Consider the following 15,021-nt stretch of genomic DNA (forward strand, 5'->3'; position numbering starts at 1 on the left):
CACATAGTGCAGCCCATTGGAAAACACAATCCCAACTATACGTACAAAATGATGGGGTCTAAATTAGTTGTTTCCACTCAAGAGAGTGATCTTGGAGTCACTGTGGATAGTTCTCTGAAAACATCCACTCAATGTGCAGCAGCAGTGAAAAAAAGTGAACAATGTAGGAAATAATTAAGAAAGTGATAGATATGACAGTATATCTCATAGATCATATTTGTAAAAACAGCAAATAAATCCATGATACACCCACATCTTGAATACTGCATGCACATGTCACCCCATCTCAAAAATAGAAATATTGGAATTGGAAAAGGTTCAGAAAAGGGCAACAAAAATGATTAGGGGTATGGGACAGTTATGCCAGACCTAACCCCCAGTTTCACTTGAGCAAACAGGAGATATTTGACACTGTGCAATACGGCTCCTGTGCTCTGTTCCCAAAGTGTTCTGCAGCAGAGGAGGGTCTCTGGTATTATGTGTGTCACTGGCCTATTGGGGTGATGCTGAAACAGGACAGGGTACAGATGGCATTGTGGGGGTGGCGTGAACCTTCACTCTTCATTTCCCCTTCCAAGAACAGAAGGGACAGGAACCCTTACCCAGCGAGGTCACAGTCTCATAGTTCTCCTGCATGACATCCCAGTAGAGGGCTCTCTGAGTGGGGTCCAGCAGAGCCCACTCTTCCCTGGTGAAATACATAGCCATTTCCTTGAAGGTCACCAGCCCCTGAAAGAGTAAGAGTCCAACACTAAGGACTTGCTGCCCCACTCACAGCCCCACTATTTGTGGCAGAGAAGAGTGAATCAAATGGAAGCTCTGGGTGGATCATAGTCAGGAGAGTCCCACCTCGACCTGGCTCAGAGTATCCAGCAAATGCCAGGGTGAGGGGATGAAGAGAGAGCCCCTTATCTCTCCCAGCATATCCATCACCCCCCTACTAGCCACTGACTGATACAGGAGATGGAGCCCCTAGCAGGGTCCAGGGAGAGCTCGCTGGTAGGATGCCCAACACCCTCCTCATTGTGAGGAGTGGGATATGAAGGGAGAGGCAGCTCCAATAAGCCTGACTCATGGGTGTCCCCTTTATATCTCACAGCAGCTGATGGTTAATGAGGTCAGGCTCCAGCACTAGGAGTCTGGTCAGTTTGACTAGCTCCATGTAGGTGGGTTATTTTCTCTCTTCACAAATTAGGGCATTTCCACCTCCAAACCTCCTGGGTCTGTTCCTAGAATCTAGGCCACTTAGTAAATAACTCCCAGCAGGTCTGCCACACCCTGGCCTCCTCCTTTCCCCACGCTGTGAATTTCCTGCCCCGCTCCAACCTCCAAACCAGACTCTGCAAACCTTCCCACCTCTGGTGTATTTGCTCTCCCTTTCCTCCAGCAGGAACCCACCAGCAACCCCCCGATAATCTCTACCTGGACTGACTCCACTGCAGCCATTTCTCTTCCCTGTCCCACGCCAGGCTGGGATGAGCTGGAGCAAAACATTCTGCAGCCTGTCTGGGGGAGAAGGGCAGTTGTGGGCGTTTCAGAACCGGTTTTAGTTAATTTCACATCACAATTCCCCCAGGCCCTTTCCCTGCAGACAGACACCCTAGATTCTGTCATGCTGGGAAATGCTCAATCTGTTTATTACAATTTAGACCTGGCCCCTCCTGCCAGGCTAAGTCCACAGACACATTTTTAACCTCCCTTCTCTCTCCCCTCACCCCTTCTCTGAACACAAGGCTAGAAAAGAGCAGAACCAAAGGAGTCACTGTGGGGGATTCCCTCAGACACTGACCCCACGGCAGCCACACCCCAGCAGGGGGAATATGGAGTCAGGAACTGGCTTTTGCTCTGTCTGATCCTTGTTTTGTTCACTGGAAAGTGGTTCTGCCCCAGGATGCAGCAATACATGTGTCTGGGTGGACTAGAGAGCTGGAAATCTCTCCCCCACATTCATTTCTCCCACTGCCCCTTTCAGTCTCTCCTTCCCCTGTCCTCTCTCCCTGCCCCTCTGGCTGGGACAGTCCCATTCCTGGGGGCTTTGCTCTCCCATGGCTGGATTTCCTCCTGGCAACCGCTAACGGGAGGAGAAATGAGGTGGTGTTGTTTGTGCAGAGTCACTTTCTTGCCAGACCCTAGGACATTCCCTGAGGTCTTTCAGTTACCTGGAGACTCTGGCTCAGAATTTAGTAGTAACAGGGCCCAGGACTGCCCTAGGGGGCTAGGACCAGCTGCAGAAAGTCATCCCCTGGGCCGGGCAGAGAAGAAGCTTTAATTAAGGTCACTTCCCAGAACAGAGCCCCACTAGGGGAGCCGCAGCTGCCAAGCCTGGTCTCCCAGATCACAATGGAGGCTGCAGCATCTGACCCAGGAAGCTGAACCCCAATATCCTGAGCAGAGAGGGACGGAGTGTATGAGCAGCTTCCCTCCTTTAGCTCTCTGGGGAGAGCAGCTAATGGGAGCCCCTCCTCACAGGGAGAATGGCTGATCTCATTTGACCCACTGTCCATCTGGAATCACTCCTTGTCTTTCCATACAGTGACTCTGGATTAACAACGGTCTCAATGACACCGGATTTCAGAAAGAATGAGTTCAGAACGCTGTGGAAAAGACCATCGTGTGGCAGTGCTGACTCCCTTCCCACCTCCCTCACCCCCGCAGATCTAGGACAAGGACTGGGGGCAAAAATTTTCCAAACGGAACCGAAAGTTCCTGCAGTTTTCAAAAGAGGAGAAAAGTAAATTCTGTGAATTCACACTAACAGTGTTTGCTAAGTGGACAGAAAGTTATCACAGTGACAGGGCACGTGACTGGGGAATGGACTTGGTGACCTGGTGACTAGGAGCCAGGACTCTGGTACAAGTTGACCAGAGAGAAGGATCATGGTTAGCAGCAGCCCCCAGACACCCCCTAGTACCCAGAGCCCAGACCCCCCAGCCAGGGGCCCCAGACACCCCCCAGCCAGGATCCCATCAGATATTCCCTGGGACGCAGCCCCCAGAGTCCCTGGCCAGGGACCCCAGATACCCCTCAAAGCCCCACCGGCCAGAGAACCCCCACCACACCATGATTGCCAGGTTGGGAATCCCAAAGGGTTCCCCCCCACCAAGAGCCCCCAGCAGCCAGGGACCCCCTCAAGGGACCCCCCCCCACTGGGAACTCAGTCCCTCACTGCCTGCCTAGGAACTTCCCCACCCTCCAGAACGATCTACCCTGACATTTGCCTGGGACCCCCTCCTCTGCCCAGTGTGACCCCCTGATGCTTTACAGTGCGACCCATCACTCTGCTTCCCTGGCATGCCCTCACCTAGTGCCAGGGATCCCCTCCCCCAGCTCTGTGCACTGGGCATGGCAACAAAACCAGGAACCAGCGGGGGAAGCACAGACAGAGCCCCTGGCACAGAACCAGGCTCCCTCTAACCCTCTGTCCCGCCTCCCCAAGAGACACCCACCCCCACTGTTCTGCAGCCACCAGGCCCCCAGCGATACCCACCTCCAGGACCCATAGCCTCAGGGATGGGCACATCAGAACCACCACCCCCGAAAACCCCAAACCTCCACAACCCACCAACCTGACTAGGGTACCCCCTGCCCAGCCACCCAGAGGCCTCCCCCTACCACAATGCCCCTTCAGCTGCAATCTCCCCACACAGACACCCTCCCTGCCCCTGCAAGTGTTACCTCACAGAGTGTGAGAAGTGGCTAGAAAGTTAACACCACCTCCTGCTGGCCAGTCACACAGGCAGAGGGAGCCTGGGGAGTGCTTCTTTAACAGGAGAATGGAAGGCCTGGAGGGCAAGAAAGATCCACGGGCTGTCACTAGCAAATAATAGCCACCATGGATCCACCCCAGAGGCGGCTGCATCTTAGCACATTGGGAAACAACCCATCATATTCAATTAGAAATAAAACAACTAGAGAGAAGTGGGGCAAATGTTTGGGGTATTTTATATCAATCTTTGACACACGCAGAGAGAACCCTGTCACAAACGACATTTGATAACATGAGAGAAAACCACCAAGATCGGAGGGGATTTGATGTTGCTATTAAATAACTAGTGGAAAAGGGGGACTGTTGGACTGGATTTTATATGACTGTCCAATACATAAACAGAATGTGATGGTCCCCCCCGGCCACGGGGCAACCATTCACGTGAGCAGCTCAGAGCCCTTTGAGGAGCTGATTTAAGGGCGGGGGGGGGGAGCTGGAAGACTCCCTGGACAATGGAAGGGGGCCGCAGGGGAATTGGGAAATGGGGTCTGGGCAGTCTCCATGGGGGATGTGCTCCTCCCTTCCCTTCCCTGCCCTGGCAGAGAACGGGAACCTCATCCCATCCCACTCCAGTGGGAGCCATGTTCTGGGGAATGACCCAGGGCAACAATTTCCCACCCAAACAAGGACAAATCGCTGCAGATAAAATGGGTGGGAAAATCCACCCCCCATCGGAGAGATTTTAAATTGACCTTTGAGAAGTATGGAGAGAAAAGGGAAAATCAGAGGCAATTAGAGAGCTGATCATTGGGGGGGGGAGAGGAGAATCTCCCTGGATTTTATAGCCACGTGTGATAATGAGAGAGAAAAGGGGAAATCTTGAGAGAATGTGTGTGTGGGAGGAAGTGGCAAAAACAGGGACAGGATCCAGTTAACTCACCTCCCTCCCACCCCGGGAATGTCCTGGCTGCACAGAGACAGATCTACACCCCCACCCCAGTGACCTCCCCCCACTGCAACTCCGGTTTCTCCTCCCCCCTCGACACCTCCGCCCTCACACCAAAGGGGGGGGCTCTGCCAGCGCCTCCCCCTGAGCTCAACTCCTGCTCCTCCCCCCAGCCCGGATTGTGCCCTTTAGCACCCCACGAACCCTGCCTCCAGCTGCCTGACCCCCCCCCGCCCATCAATTTCCTGCTCTGCGCCCGCCCCCCCCACGCTCCCTGTTACTTCCCAGCCCCGCTCCAGCCCCGTCCCCAGCGCCCGGCGGAACGTTACGGCTGGTCCGGGCAGGGGGAAGGGCAGCGGCTTCAGCGGCTGTTACTGGGCATGAGCAGTGCCCGGGAGTAGCACATTGCTATGGGGAGGGATTTAATACACCGCCCCCACCCGCCTGGCCCGGGATCCGCCCCTCCCCCCCACACGACGGCCGGGCCCCGGCCCCCCCATCCCAGCGGGGCGGGCGGGCGGATCCTCCTGCAGCTCCACTGGGGCCGAGGCGCCTTCAAGGCTTCTCCCAGGCTCCCTGGGGCAGAGTCACTTTCCTGCCCCCTAGCGCCTCTCATTCCCCGGGGGCTCCGGGTCACAATGTCCCACCGCCCTTCCCCCGCCTGCAGCTCCGGCTTCTCCCCTCCCGCCCCCGCCAGCCACACCAAGGGGAACCCCCGGGCCCCAGTCTCTGTCCCCACCTGGATCCCAGCGGGGCCGGGGGCAGATCCTGGCTGCAGCTGAGAACAGCGGTTCCGCTCTGGCTCGGACAGCTCCAGCGCTGCTGGCAGCACGTGGAGAACCACGAAGCAGCTGTTCAGCCCGGGCTCCGGGTCACAATGTGCCAGAGCCCCGCCCCCAGGAGCTGCCCCGCCCCTGAGCTGAGCCAGAGCCCAGCCCCCAGGAGCTGCCCTGCCCATGGGCTGTGCCAGAGCCACGCCCCCAGGAGCTGCCCCGCCCCCGGGCTGTGCCAGAGCCCCACCCCCAGGAGCTGCCCTGCCCATGGGCTGTGCCAGAGCCCCACCCCCAGGAGCTGCCCTGCCCATGGGCTGTGCCAGAGCCCCGCCCCCAGGAGCTGCTCCGCCCCCGCTCTGTGCTGGAGCCCCGCCCCCAGGAGCTGCCCCGCCCCTGCTCTCTGCTGGAGCCCCGCCCCGAGGAGCTGCCCTGCCCCCGACCTGAGCCAGAGCCCCGCCCCCAGGAGCTGTCCGCACCTGGGATGTGTCAGAGCCCCGCCCCCTGGAATTTCCCCATGTTGGGTCTCTGAGCTTTGTTCTCCTGCCGCCTTCTTCCCAGCACCCCCTGCTCCCTTCCTGTGTCTGCAAACACCCCCGCTCCCCTGGGGCCGGCTGCAGTGCTCGCTGAGGCTGACTCCAGTGGCTGAAGTTGCCTCCATTTCTGCTTCACCTGGAGGGGGAGAGACAAAGAGAGGAGATGGTCCCAGGGTGTGAAACCAGAATCAGGGGGCAAGGAAAGAAAGACTGTTTGGAAAGGTGGGGTTTTTTTGTGGGGGGGGGTGAGCCAGAGGAATTCAGAAGAAGTTGGGCAGCAGAGCCTCAGGGAAATTGAGGGGAACCTCCTGGGTGTCTCAGCGTTGCCCAGGGTTTGTACAGCACCTTGCATAATATGGGGTCTGATCTCAGTCATGGTCTGTGCAGCACCTGGGAGCCCTGATGTCTGTTTCCTGATCACAGGCTCTGGGAATGGAGAGAGGGAAACCTCAGCACCTGAAGGTTAATGCAGCCCTGTGTGCAACCCCTGCTAGGGTGATCCGACAGCAAATGTGAAAAATTGGGATGGGGGTGGGGTTAATAGACACCTATATAAGAAAAAGACCCAAAAATCGGGACATCTAGTCATGCTAGTCCCTGCTGTTCTCATAAGGGGTCGGCTTAGAGAGGGTTTGGCTACACTTGCAGCTGTCCAGCGCTGGGAGTTAAAGCTGTCTTCCTACAGCTGTTTAGGGAAAGCGCTGCAGTGTGGACACACTGACAGCTACCAGCACTCTGTCATGGCCACATTTGCAGCGCTGTTGGGAGTGGTGCATTATGGGCAGCTATCCCAGCATTCAAGTGGCTGCAATGTGCTTTTCAAAAGAGGAGGGTGGGGTGGAGTGTGACACGGAGCGTGGGGGAGACAGAGCGAGTGGATTTTTGGAGCTGACACTGTGTCAGCTCCCTGCCTGGCAAGTTCAAGCCTCCTCCCCCACCCCTCTCTCATTCACTAAATGCAAATAGCCGCCTTTGTTCTTTTCCTCACAGACCAGATAAGCCGCTGATCCAAAACAGACCCCCGCTTCTCCGTGCCCACCCGGCTGCTTCTCTCCTCAAGCAAACACCAGCTGTGGGTGTTCCAAAGGGATCCCCCTGCCTCTGCTCATTCACTGCAAACAGTAACTGTGTTTGGTTTTTAGATAAGCAGCTCCGGGAGCCTTGAGCTCACAACAAAGCAAACAGAGGCATCACACCAAAACAAAGAGCGTTATCTCTACTTAAAAGCATTATGGGAAGGTTCCGGAGGTCAGTGACAGCGTAGTAAGATTAATCACTGTTTACACTGGCACCCCAGCGCTGCATCACCAGCTCTGTTCTCTTTATTCCTCTCGTCGAGGTGGAGCACATGCAGCACTGTAGCCAGGGAGATACAGCGCTGTATGTGCCTTGCCAGTGTGGACGGGCAGTAAGTTACAGCGCTGTAAAGCCACCACCTGCACTGTAACTCTCCAGTGTAGCCAAGGCCTGAGTTGTAGTAATAATAGCAGCCAAGAATCCGGTGGCACCTTCTAGACTAACAGACGTATTGGAGCATGAGCTGTCGTGGGTGAATACCCACATCGTCAGATGCAACAATAGTCCCATATGGGCTAGTGGTCAGGATTCCTGGTTTTCACCCAGGTGGCCTGGGTTCAACTTCTGGTGTGGGAAGAGTGCAGAGCTTTTGCCCAGAGTGGAGGCAGGAAATGAAAGGAACAGGAAGGGATCCTGCCAGCAGTGGAGTTAGACAGTGTAGGGAGGGGACCCCAGAAGTGGGGGTGGGGCAGTGGTTTGGGGGTGATGAGGGAAGGATCCCAGCAGTGCGGGAAGTTGACAACCTGGAGAGCACAGGCCTGGAATGGGGACCTGGAAGAGTGAATGTGTCCCTCTAAACCCATCAACTGCAGACTAGGCAGGCTTGGAAGAATTGTGTATTTGTTGGTAAATGTCAATTTCTGTGTAAACACACAACCCAATGGCAAAATATTTCCATCAATAATCATCAAAATTGACAGATGGGCAAAGTAAGAAACATGCTGCTTGAGAACTTATCATGTTGTAGGAGCAGCAGTGATCTGTATGCTCTGTATAACCTGTATGCTCAAAAGGTCTGTTAAACTCCCCCAGCTTGTGTCCTTTCCCGCTTTGAATGCCTGTGAAGTGGCTTTCCCACTCTCCTTTGTACCTCCAGTGAATGCCCTTCACCCGGCCCATCTGGCCAGTGGTTCGCTGTGTTACATTCTATTGCACCTCAGGGAGACTGATCTTCATCGCACCGTCCATCGCTGCGCTGTGGGACACTTACCTTAAAGGATCCTGACATCTCCACTGCCAGGCCTGTCCTGGGAGCGTGAGTATGAGTGTGACACCCTCCCCCATCCCTTCTTTTGAGCTTAGCTATCAAGCTAATAAATGTGCTGCTTTCTGCCAGACTCTGGGGGGAGGGGCATTATTAGTCCTCTCTAAGCTTACTAACTGACCCAATTTTGGGTAACACAAGCAACATTGTTTGATCTGTTATTGTACCAAAGGGGGAGATGGTTGTCTATAAAGGAGGGTGAAGACTAAATGCCTCTGATGAGAATGGGATTTGAACCCATGCAGGCAGAGCATAATGGAGTAGCAGTCCATCACCGTAACCACTCGGTCACCTCATCTGAGCTGTGAAAAAAGGGACAGGAGGAGAAATCTAAGGCCGGCAGAGATAGGGACACTAAGGAGCTTTTAAATACAAAGCGAAAGCAGGGTCTGAATGAGCTCCCCTCTCTCACCTAGTGAGGAGCTGGAGAAAGACTTCCGGAACAGACCGTGTTTGCATAGACACACCTACTCTGCCTAGCTATGCAGCATGATGGGGCCGCTTCCCCAAAATGACCAGTTTGGGATGGTCTTGGGTTACAAATGACTTTAGGATTGAGTGGAATGAAATGTTATTCTCCTTCCTGTATGAGTGAAGGGCAGCAGAACATACCTAGTCCGTCCTGATGGAGGGGTAGGTGAGTGAGGAATAGCTTTTATTGGACTGCAGAGAAGTGATTGAGGACGTCACCCTAAACCAGTGGTCCCCAAACATTTCACATTGTGCCCTCTTAGCCATGGCTGTGGCCCCTCGGAAGCCACGGTCAAGAACCGGGGCTGGGAGGAGTGGGGCTGTTGCTTGCTGGGGTGAGGGGTGCGGACAGGGGTAAAGGGGTCGACGCCGGGCTGGGAGCCAGAGTCTCAGGCTGAGGGTGGGGTTGGGGAAGAGCTGTGGCAGAGTGGTGCTCCCTCCCTGCCCTCTATGTGGGCTGGCTCAGGTCCTGAGGTGCCCCCATGAATGTTCCTCTGTGTCCCCCTAGGAGTCGCACCCCACATTATGGGGACCACTGAACCCTACTCGCTAAGCCGGGGCTAGTGATGCCAAACCCCCGGGAAAGGGAGAACAAGTGTGGGGGCCCCAGCACCAGAACCATGCCCCTACCTTCTGTCTGTGGCTCTACCCCCTTCCACCCATGGCCCCATCCACTGTCACTTCTGTTCCACCCCTTCCCCCACCAGCCCCACCCTATCACTCCTTTACCCCTGCCCCGCTGTGGCCCTGAGACCAGAGAAGCTCTGTGCCCCTGCTGCAGCCCCCGGGCTGTAGCAGGGAGTGGGAGCTCCTCCAGCCCTGGGGCTCACATAGTGGAGACTTTTCCAGGGGGACCTAACTTGGCCAGGGCCCCTGATCATGGGCCCCACTGTCCCCTTGGCAGTGCAAGGTTTGGGGAGGCTGAGCCCCCTTGTTATAAACAGATAGCTAAGGGTTAATGTTCTTTTACCTATAAAGGGGTAACACCAGTAACCTAAAACACCTGACCAGAGGACCAATCAGGAAACAAGACTTTTTCAAATCTGGGTGGAGGGAAGTTTGTGTGTGAGTTCTTTGTTCTTTGTCTTGTGTCTGTGGCGTCTCGGCTATGAGAGTGATTTTTCTATCTCCTGCCTTTCTAATCTTCTGTTTCCAAGTTGTAAGTACAAAGATAATAAGACAATAAGTTTATATTGGCTTTTTTTGTATTTACATGTGTGTAGTTGCTGGAATGTTTAAATTGTATTCTTTTTGGATAAGGCTGTTTATTCATTTTTTTCTTTTAAGCAAATAACCCTGTATTTGTCACCTTAATACAGAGAGACCATTTTTATGTCCTTTCTTTCTTTTTATATAAAGCTTTCTTTTTAAGACCTGTTGGATTTTTTCTTTAGTGGGGACTCCAGGGAATTGAGTCTGCAGCTCACCAGGGAATTGGTGGGAGGAAGAAGTCAGGGGGAAAATCTCGTTGTGTTAGATTTACTAGCCTGACTTTGCATACCCTCTGGGTAAGGGGGAAGAGAGATTAGCTATCTTGGTACTTCTATTTCCAGGACTGGAAACAGGGAGGGGGGAGTCCCTCTGTTTAGATTCACGGAGCTTGCTTCTGTATATCTCTCCAGGAACCCAGGGAGGGAACACCTGGAGGGGAGGAGGGGGAAGGGAAATGGTTTATTCCCCTTTGTTGTGAGACTCAAGGCATCTGAGTCTGGGGGTCCCCCGGGGAAGGTTTTGGGGAGACCACAGCGAGCCAGGCACTGTATAAATCCCTGGCTGGTGGCAGCTTTACCAGGTCCAAGCTGGTAACTAAGCTTGGAGGTTTTCATGCTAACACCCATATTTTGGACGCTAAGGTCCAAATCTGGGAAAAAATGTTATGACACCCCTCCCCCCTGAGCCTCCATTACGAGCCGCCCAGGCTACCACTGCTCAGTGTGTGGCCAGTCTCTGTGTTTTCTGCTGCTCGTTCTGGGGAGCCTGGCCGGCCTTAGGGGTGGTGCCCCCCGATAGCCGCCCAGGGCTCCAGGGGTCAAAGGGCACCGTGTGGCAGTGCAAAGGTGCTCACTGCTCTCCCCTGCCCCAATGCTCCTCCATGGGTCCATAGAGGTTTGAGGGGAGTAAGGAGCAACCCTATGTGCTCCATGCGTCCTGGTCACTTTTCCCACTTGGGCTGTGCTGTGAGGGGAGCATCAGAAGCTGCTGCTCTCTGCCCTCCCGCTATGCAGCCCGGCTGAGGAAAGTGACCTGGATGCAGGGAGCTCGGATGATCTCACTTCTTGCCCCCACATCCCACAGCCCCTAGGGGTGCCCAGATGAGCAGCGTTCCAGGGAGGAGTGGGGGGCAGCAATGCCAGCTGCTCCATGCACACAGGTCAGTCTCCCCATGTGGGTGCAGGAGGGGGTGCAAGGGTTTCTGTGATGCCTATCCTATCAATATCGTCACTCAATACCAGGCACTCAAATTCACCAGTCTTAGTACTTAGACGTTTAGCGTTTGTATTTAAGCACTTCTAAAATGTGTCCCATTTTAGCTGTCTGCTATTACATGATGTAATTGAGGGAGACTCTTTCATTTCACTGTTTCTCATCAGAACCTACCTGTACATTATCATCTTCCATCCTCTCCACCTTACTAGGCTATAGAGAATCCCTGTGAATAGTTCCTCTCCTAACGGATGTCTCTGTCTGAACCCTGTGCTCCTCAGCGCCTGTCGGCTTTCCCCAGCTCTGAGGCTGTGTCTACACCGCACACCTTACCACGGTGCAGCTGTGCCACTCTAACCATGCCATTGTAAGGTGCGCTGTGTAGCCGTCCTTATCGCTGAGAGAGAGCTTCCCCGGCAACAAAGCCAAACTACCTCCAATGAGGGGCAGGAGCTTTGCACCGGGAGCACAGCTCCACCTATGATGCGCTGTTCACACTGCCGCTTTTCATGGCTCAAATTTTGGCATTCGGGGAGTGTTTTTTCTCACCGCAGAGAGACAAAATTTTTAGCAACAAAAGCCGAAATTAAAAAAAACTCCTCTGCAACCTATTTAATTTTACCTTTATACAACCTTTATACTGCCTCCAGTTCTGGTATCCTCATTTGAAAAATATGTTGTGAAATTGGAGCTAGGGCAGCAAAGAGCCACCAAATGTTCTGAGGGCTGGAGAAAAATGCCTTCCAGTGAGCTATTGAAAGAGCTCAACCTGTTTAGCTTATCAAAAGAAGATTGAAAGGTGATTTCATTGAAATGTTGAAGGGCCTTAATGGAGAGAAAAGATTGGGTATTTTCGGGCTCTTGAATGGAGCAGAGAAAGGCATAACAAGACCCAATGGCTGGAAAGTGAAAAGAGACAAATTCATATTACAACTGAGGCACAATAGTCAACAGCGAGGATGATTCACCACAGGAGCAAGCTACCAAGGAAAGTGGTGGATTCACCATCTCCTGATGTCATTTAATGAAGACTAGATGCCTTTCTGGAATGTGTTTGCCCCCAAAGTAGCTGTTATGTCATACAGGAGGCCTGTGATATGCAGGTTAGATGCTCTAATGGTGTCTTCTGACCATGAAGTCGACTAATTTCTGAAAAACTGAGTGTAGCATTGGGAGCAGCGTCTGATGTTTTCCTGTCTAGCCGGCTTGCTGCCTAGAACGAACGCTCCTTGAGTGGGGTGATCCACAGGGAGTAGCTCAAACCTCCAAAGTGCCTGGCCAGGGGCAGGACATTAGCCCAGCAAGGGAGGGGTGTGGCAGTGACATCACAAAGGCCTTTTGCAGGACCTCAGACTATTGGTCAAAGGTGGTGGGGAGGTGGTGACCTCACAGAGAGATGCTGACATCAGCCAGGCAGGACAGGGGCGAGGGGCCAGGGAAACCTCAGAGACCTCTGTGGCTTTGCTTCAGCACGTTTCCTTCTCCAGGTCTCTCTTTGAGGACTGAGAGATTATTTGGGGTCATGGACGTGAGCGCCAGGAGGAACCTCTTTCGAGTTTCCTCCTTCCCTTGTAGTGATTTTACTAGAAAACAGCCGTCCCTGTTTAGAAGGTAAGAGCCTCCTGGAGGTTTGAAACCTGTTCAGTCTGATCTATCTGGTGACAAGTGAATTCTAGGCATGGAAAACACGAGCTTAAGGAGGCAGAATTTTATTGCGCACCTGGGATTTTGTCCCTTAGAATCGCTGGGGACATTAGGGTTTGTCCTTTTTGTTTCACCTCTTCCTCCATCCCTCCCTCCTCTTCTTCTCTTGCTTCTTTTGTCCTTTCTCCTGTTCCCTTCCCAACAACAGGACGGAGGTGTGTGTGTGTGTGTTGCAGGGAAGTCCTCTGCAGCTCCCACTATGGAAGGTCCACCCAAAAATGTGGGACTGAAATAGTGCTCGGGCAGTGATCCCCACCGGTGACCTGGGCCATCCTTTGGGCTCTCTGGTGAGAACCCTCAGCCTCCCGTCCTCCGTCTCTACCCTGATTGGTTGAGCAGGGGGATATTGACAGGGAGGAGACTCAGGTCCTTGTTGTTCTCTTTTAAGATCAAGTAAATAAGTCAGAACCAGTTCTATCTTTGATTAATTTTGCTGCTTCTCTGCATTAATTGTCTCTGAGCAGTTGATGATTCCCTCTAACATTGCAGTTCTCCTCAAATACTTGCTGAATAATTACTGTCACTGTTGTTGGTCTGGAGCTCATCTGAGAGCACAGTATTCAGGTCATTCAATGTCTGAAATTCAAGATCCGATGGTTTGTTTGAAAATCAGGGCTCTTCGGTCCTATTCCCAACACTGCCTCTGACGGGCTGTGTGACCTAAGACAAGTCAATTCTTCTTTCTCAGCCTGAGCTTCTCCCTCTTTCAAGTAGGGATAATAATGATCCGCTCTTACCTACCTCATGGTGGGTGAAGGATGCGGATCCATTTGGGAGTGTCACTAGAAGTAGTGCATAATATGAAGTTTCCCATCATGTTACTCAGAGCAGATTATGACATAATAGATTAGCTGAAATAGTCTATTTTATTTGTATTTTTTTATTTTGAAATTGTTAATAGTAGCAACGACTTAGCTCAGATTGAAGCATCTTATCTAATGGTTGAGATGTAAGTGTCTCCTCTTTGTGTGCGAGGAGACAATTTAACACACTCTGACAAAGAGGAGATGCTTTTGTTTTGCAACAAAATATTTTTGCAAAGATCTTTCATCCCACTTGTTATGATTTTGAGAAACAAACTGGTTTAGTCTAAATGGGATTTTCGGACAGAAACGGTTTGAATGAAATTTTCCCACCATCTCGATTCCTGGGCTCTGGGGTGTTTTCATCTGTTAGAACAGGAGTCAGAACTGGTTGCTTCTCTTTCTGGCTCTGCCATCGCCTTGTTGTGTAGGCCTTGGGTAGGTCACTTCCCTTCTCCCATCTGTCCAATCGGAACAGGAACAGTTCTCGAACTATGGGCAGTTTAGAGCCCAAGTGAGATAAGGGGTATTAAAGCCCTCTGTGAAGGAGAAAGGGGAGTTTCACAGTGTTTAGCACCAAGGAATTCTAAAGTTTGCTAAAATGTCTAGTCTGTGGAAACAAGAAATGGTCGGGGCCAAACTTATTAACCACTGTCTTTTTAAAGCCCATTCAAAGATGTGAGTCCCTATCTTTTAGGTACCTGTGGTTCTTTGCCAGCAGCAGAGAAGAGGTTCCTGCCTCCGTTTTTGTGGCCTTAACAAACCAGGTGTTGTGCCCCAGTTCTCGTCTGAGACCCCTGAAAAAGAACATCTTCCCATCCATGAACAAGACAGGACCTATCTTTCAAAGGGGAACAAAAAGACCTCTGGGACTTACAGACTAGCTAGCCTGACTGCCATAGCTGGAGAGATCCTGCAATACATTCTTAAACACTCAGTTTGTCAGCAGCACCTACAGGATGATTTGGTTCTTATGACTAGTGAGCGTGGAATTGTCAAGAACAAATCATTCCAAACCAATCCTCTTTCCTTCTTTGGCAGGGTTCTGGGCCTGGTAGAGGTGAGTAAACAATAGATGGGATCTAGCTTGGTGTTACTAAGGCTTTCGACACAGTCCCATAGGACATTCTCAGAAGCAAACGAGGGAAATGTAGTCCAGCTGCAATCAGTGTAATGTGGGTGCAGAGCTGGTTGAAAGCCAAGACTCCAGGAGCCCTTCTCCATGTTTAGCTGCCCAACGGGGAGGGTGAACCTAGTGGGTCTGGCAGGGATCAGTCCGGTGTCAGGTACTATTCTATATTTTCATGAATGATTTGGAAA

At 52.5% G+C, this 15,021-nt stretch overlaps 1 protein-coding gene across 1 annotated transcript in view; it reads right to left on the bottom strand.

Annotated features, from left to right (window-relative positions):
* Positions 1–514: 514 nt before the first annotated feature.
* The window catches only part of LOC127042466 (zinc finger protein 560-like), a 307,892-nt gene continuing 293,385 nt past the window's right edge, over positions 515–15,021 (bottom strand). Inside the window, exon 6 of the mRNA XM_050935892.1 lies at positions 515–552. The gene's annotated coding sequence lies outside the window, so the exon portion shown is untranslated. The remainder of the gene's footprint in view (positions 553–15,021) is intronic.

This window comes from Gopherus flavomarginatus, unplaced genomic scaffold, assembly GCF_025201925.1.
Source record: "Gopherus flavomarginatus isolate rGopFla2 unplaced genomic scaffold, rGopFla2.mat.asm mat_scaffold_44_arrow_ctg1, whole genome shotgun sequence".
Classification (NCBI taxonomy): Eukaryota; Metazoa; Chordata; order Testudines; family Testudinidae; genus Gopherus; species Gopherus flavomarginatus.